The 6728-nt window shown below is 34.3% G+C and overlaps 1 long non-coding RNA gene across 1 annotated transcript; it reads left to right on the plus strand.

Moving 5' to 3' along the window:
* The first annotated feature begins 506 nt into the window (after nucleotides 1–506).
* Nucleotides 507–3145, plus strand: LOC141368760 (uncharacterized). Its single transcript, XR_012372005.1, has 2 exons — nucleotides 507–2041; nucleotides 2083–3145. It is a non-coding gene; the product is annotated as an uncharacterized lncRNA (long non-coding RNA).
* Nucleotides 3146–6728: the final 3583 nt, after the last annotated feature.

A 6728-nucleotide genomic window follows, 5' to 3' on the forward strand; every position in this document is an offset into this window, starting at 1 on the left:
ATTATTAAATAAAAAACATGCAATAGGAATTTTTATTGATCTCAAAAAAACATTTGATACCATCAACCATGATATACTACTAAAGAAATTAGAACGATATGGAATACGGGGAGTGGCAGGGAAATGGGTTAAAAGTTATTTGAGCGACAGAGTACAGTATGTTCAAATGGGTGAGTTATCTTCTGAATGTCTTGACATTGCTTGTGGTGTCCCCCAGGGGTCAGTACTGGGCCACAAGTTATTCAATTTGTATATTAATTATATTTTCAATGTCTCTTATTTGATTAAATGTGTATTGTTTGCTGATGATACAAACATTTTCTATAGTGACGACCATACCTTGTACTGTTCTTTAATACAGCCATATCTAACCTACTGTGTAGAGGTATGGGGCAATAATTACAAAAAGTTATACAGCCACTTTTTCTGTTACAAAAAGGGCTGTACGAATTATACACAAGGCCGCCTATTTTGAGCACACCAATCCTCTCTTTCTTAAAGGAACAGTATGTAAGAAATGTATATCAATTAATCATAAAATGGCCCTGATATGTCACTAGACATTAAGAAATCATTTTCATTTTAAATACTTATATCACTGACAGTGGTCTGGCCAGGATATTGTCATTTAAAAAGTGGAGTTGCAGCCCTCAACTGATGTTTATGTTGTCATTTTGTGTATTGGCCACCAGGGGTGTATTCCAGAAAGCAGGTTATGTGACTTACCCGGGTATGTTTAGGAGTAAGTAAGCGGATAACCTCTGCTTTCGGTTCCAAAAACGGAGGTAACTTTCGGGTTATGTAAGTAACCATAGCAACTGACTCTCTGAAGATAACCTACTCCGGAGCAGGTTATGCTGCAGGGTAAGTTCATTTTAGTTAATAAAACGAGGCTCCGGAGGATGTCTGCGCATGCGTGTACTTATGATGAGCGTGCAGCGCGGGCGTGGAAGCATATATTTTGCATAATATTACAAAAGCATTTATTTTATTACATTTACAGTCGCGAATATTTATTGTTGTCTTAAAACATTTACGATATTTTCTTTAAAGAATTTTTTTTTTAATAACATGGATTGATATTTGTGATTGGACTAATTACTGTACATTTAATTATGTCCATTATTGATAAAAAATTATTGATATTTGTGTTCGGACTAAATACTATACATTTAATTATGTTCATCATTAATATATCTCCAAATATCAGTGGATGTATGAAACACATTTCCATCAGTTTATTAATGTTAACAAGTACATTTCTATTTAAATTTGGTCAATTCATAAATAACCTCATCTTTCACTTACTAGATAATTTGAGATTAATCTAAAGTTCTAATAAATTGTGTGTGCAAATACATTGTCAATATTGAGCCAGAAATCTTAACATATTTTACTTAAGTGACAATGTGCCAATGTTACAGTAACAAATAGAAACACATGATGCCTATCAAAATAATAATTACTGAGGGACAGAAGTTACCCCTGCCTGCAGTCTCTGATAGGCATGTGCATTTAACACTGACCCACAGAGTGACACCCATGAAGCACAGACACTGACCCACAGAATGACACCCATGAAGCACAGGCACGATTTAACACTGACCCACAGAGTGACACAGGTGAAGCACAGCCTTCATTTGGTGAAACACCATTTAATCACAGACATGGCATAGTGGTCAGAGATTTTCTATTATTAGTTAGATCATGTACACAATGAAATAAAATTATAAATATATATTCCATAGTATCATATTTATTTCTTAAACATGCACTTCAGATCTGTAGCCCCCTCTCTACATTTGATCTATAGTTGGTCTTTTTCTAAAATCACCTTTTTTTTCTTTAAAATGGGCCTTTTGTGCTTTCCTGAGCTATCATTTTTGAGCCAAAGGGAAATTGAGATATTTGGTTATATTAGATGATACAGGATATATTAGAACATGTTACTATTGACACTAATGTAACATTTCTATTCTCCACTTCTGTCACAGCAGATCCTAATTGTCCAATGCAAATGAATGATCATTTTTAGTGTAGTGTACTGAAAAGCATTACACAAAATTATTGAAAATATGTAAGGACTGTAAGGAAGCTTTACAATTAAAAGAGGGTGCATTTATCAGATAAGTAAATGTTAAAAAAGATGGCGATACAGTGTCATACAATGGAAAGTCCAAAAACTAAACAGGGTCATTGAAATAAGTACAAGTAGTACAAGTAGTGAATATAATCATAGTGCATTTTATGCATACACAATACAATCATATCTAAAAAAAAAACCTGTAAATAAGCCTTATGACAGATTTATGCACTTTATGTGCCACAGCCCTTACAAAAATTAACCATGGTTTTATTGGTGTAAAGTTGTGGTAACCATGTTTTTTCTGTGCATTGATTCAGTAAAACTATGGTTTTACTACACTTACCATGGTTTTAACTATGGTTTTTGAAAACCTTAATATTGGTTTTACTGTAACCATGTTTTTTTGTTTTAACTGTAGTAAAGCCATTGTTCATTTTTGTAAGAGAAAAGATAATCTTATATATGTCAAAATATATCTAATTAGATATAATTAATATATTTAAAATCATATATAAAATCTATGATTATTTTTACAGGCTTTTAAATAATTGTTAAATAATATTATGTGTATTTTCGTTGAGACACATATAATATTGGACTTAAATGGGGTAAAATATGTTCGTATTAATTAATTAATTTTATCTGTTTTGTAATCACGCACTTATATAACGTTATAAAATGTTGATTTTGACAGAAAGTATTGGTTTATAATGTTATTTCTCATTTAAAAACTTTAAAGTTCTCTGATGTTTCCATGGTGACTCGTGAAATCTGTGATCCATTGACAATGCCTTTATGTTGTTACCGTGAGCGCGCATTAACTCTGGGTTACTTTCAGCGGGTTGATTGAACTAACTCTTAAACTGTGTTTTGGAACCAACATACCCAGAGTAAGCAAGTTTGGGGTTGATCAACCCAAAGTTCAGGGTTAATCTGATGGTAAGTTAACCCTGCTTTCTGGAATACACCCCTGGTGTGTGATTGCAATACCAGTTTTAGCCACAAGTTTTGTGATTGCAATACCAGTTTTGGCCACAATCCTACATACTGTTCCTTTAAGTCAAACTTATAAAAAATGCAGGATATTGTAAAATTATAGAATTCCCTGTTTATGTTTAAAGTGTATCACAATTTACTACCTGTTAACATTCAAAATATGTTTTCTCATAAAGAGCAGTTGAACAGTTTGAGAGGATCTGGGAACTTTGTGGTCCCAATGGCTGGTTCCACCAGGAGGAGTTTTTCTATGTCTGTATGTGGGGTTACTTTGTGGAATAATTTGGGGCTTGAACTAAAGCAATGTCAAAGCATTCACCATTTCAAACGTCTTTATAAACAAAAGGTCTCATTACAATGATCACTACTGTTATCTACTGTTGTTGGTAGCTGTTCGTCGTTGTTATGTACCCTTGTGTGTATTCTGTCTACCATTGTTGGTATTTGATAAATCAATGTTACTTGCGGTAATATTTGAATATTATGAATATGTATAGTATGTCTGTATGTCTGGTTGTTCACATATACAACTAGAATAATGTTTCTTAACGAGGTATTATTATTACCATTATTTATTTTATGTTTTTTTTTCTCTTTCTTTTTTTCCATTGATATAATTGAAGATGGAAGCATTTTGTTCGGTTGGTATAAATTCTTTAATAGTATAAATTCTCCCCACTCCATTTCAAGCATAAGTGCAAGTTATTATTATTATTGAGTATTCTTCCATTGTTATACTATTTGCTTGAAATAAATAAATCAATCAAAATCAACAATATACAAAAAAATCTGTGTGTTAGATACAGTCGTACCTAATGTGTAATACTAACCTTTATTTCATTTTTAGAATCAGCAAATAGACAGCAAATAACTTTGCTCATTCAAGTAAAATTTTAATTGCATCATTGTAAGCTATACTTGAAGTCTGTGCAAAGTCCAAATGCAAAAATAGAAATGGAAATAAATAGACAGGAAACTTAGGTTATTTCGGAGAGGCTATCAATAACAAGATTGGATGAGTCAAACCCGGATGACAGTTGAGCGTGCCTTTGGGCACCTCAAAGGGCACTGGCGCTGTCTCCTAAAATTAAATGAAACCCACATAACTTTTATCAGTCGAATAGTGTCTCCCTGCTGTGTCTTACATAATTACTGCCTGGAAAACAATAAAGAATATATTGAGCAATACTGTGAAACAGCAGTTGAGGACAGATAGGGTCATCTGCCAGAGCATCATGGGCCAATGCAACAAATTAACATTAGAAATGCAGATACTTTTCTATAATGTGAATGCATGTCACAAGCAACATTGTCCTGTGCCACATTTTTGTTTTGTACTGTATCTGTTGACATCTCTGATTTTTATATTTTTATTCATTTACGTTTTTGTAGACCTACCATTTTACGAGAAGGACCCTGTTTTGCGTTTTAAAAAAGGGTGGATAAATCTTTGCTTTTGCTCTAAATTGTTTATTTTTGCCTCTTAAATCTGTGACATGCAACATTGCGTACAGCGAATTTATTCAGTCATATGCAAATATGCACTTATATTTAAGTTCACAGTATTCATATGTACGTGTTTTTAAACTTAAATGGTTTAAGGCAACCAGTTTCCTCAAACGGTTTGAGTTGAGTTAACTTTGTAGGTTTTGATTTCTTAAATGTATATTATGAAAAAATAAGAGTCTGTATAATCAAAAATAAACATTTGTACAGAGTTTGTTGAACATTATAAATCTCTGTAAATGTAAAAATGTAATAAATAAATGTAGACATAAACAAAATCTTCATAGGCTATTCTGCTCAGATGTAGCCCAAGAACAGGGCCTTAACAAAATACTGAACAAATGTAAATTGCAGTATGATGCAATTACAACCATGCCAATGACTTTTTGCACAAACACCCTGCGCCTCATTTTTAAAGCGTGCGTATGCACAAAACGGGGCTAAAAACGTGCGTACCCCACTTCCCACACAAAGTTTGTGATCTATAAAGAAAAACTTGACGGCAGAAGGTACGCACCTGTAAGCAAACTATGACCCATGCGTACGCACATTCTGGAGACAATTAATTGGAATTGGCGACACAGATAGTGAACTGAAATCAAAATGAAGAAAGTAAATATGACAAGAATGATTATAAGTATTGATAACACACATTTAATTTCACTCTATATCATACTGTACGTCCCACGTTATCATGACGATTAAATCCAGCAGTGTTATTTGCACTTGTACTGAGTGATAATTGTTTCATATAGGCTACATCTTGTAAAATTCAATCTTAAATCAGAAATCATTTTAAATATTTAATCAGCGCTGTCTCACGGTCACAATGTCCATAACGGGAGCGCGAGATGGACCGACATATGGATAGATAGATAGATAGATAACTGCAGAACACAGTGTAAATAACCAAATATTTTCCTTAATTAATGTGCATTTTTATCATCAAATGTCAAAGTGTGGAAATAGAGCCATCAAGCTCCCGGACAATCGTTTCTCTCTATGTTATCGTTATAATACTCCTAACTATGATGTTCATAATAAAACCTGCACGAAGAAACATGTTCGCCTACACTAAAATAAATATTTACTCACACGTGTACAAGTTAATGCAAGTCTGTTAGGTAAAAGGAAATTACTATTTATGTTTTAAATTTAAATTATAAATTTTTTATATGTCTGCTTTTGTATAGCAGAGGGGAACGCTCGTGCTGCTGGAGAACAGTCCGCATATATCAGATGCATGCACAAAAGGAGCAGAAAACACATAGCTGTTTTATTTTAGTGATACCTCTCATTTATGCTGTGATTTTGGCAAGGTGTTATATAATTGCATATAATAGGTCGTGGAGAAGGAGGAGGAAAAGGAGGAGAACATGGTGAAGGAGGAGGAAAAGGAGGAGAACATGGTGAAGGAGGAGGAAGAGGACATGGTGAAGGAGGAGAAGGGAGATGAAGGGCAAGGTGGCAAGCAGTCTCAGATGAAATTCGAGTCACTCTTGCTGACCATGTCCTTGTCCATGGTCTGACTCTGAGGGAGGCTGAGCAACGAGTAAAGCCTAATTTGAGTCACTTCACCGTTTCCTCCATCTTCAGAGCCTTCAGTGAGGAAAACAGATAGATGTACTTATAGTAAGACTGCTCTGTACAGTAACTTTAGTGTGCATACACTGTTGGACTATACTACTGGAATAAAGCAATGCATAAAATTGCCTTTCATACAGATAGACATATCAGTAGATGAATGCCAGGGGTGGATCATGCAAGAGGATTTTGCCCTCGCTGTTTGGCTGGGACCAGTGTGGCCTGTGGTGTGGATGGGGTTCTCTGGCCTGACCCAGAACAAAGACGGGATGTTGAGGAATAATTTAAAACAAAATGTTTACAGTTGTGCTGTGTACCACATGAATGAATAAAATGTGCTAATGCATACATTGATTGTGTCTTTTTTGGTCATATGAAAAGGTTTTTGAGGGGGAGAACCACAAGCAACTTACCAGTTTTGGACATATTGTTTTGAACTTATTGCACCAGTGTGTAATACTATGTTGTAGTGTGTGTGTGCTTTTAAAAGCTTGTGTGTGATGTTTGAGGGAAAAGTTTGGTTTTTCAGTAAGAGTGAATGGTTTTGAGTGTAGAG

Source organism: Misgurnus anguillicaudatus, chromosome 11, assembly GCF_027580225.2.
Source record: "Misgurnus anguillicaudatus chromosome 11, ASM2758022v2, whole genome shotgun sequence".
NCBI lineage: Eukaryota > Metazoa > Chordata > Actinopteri > Cypriniformes > Cobitidae > Misgurnus > Misgurnus anguillicaudatus.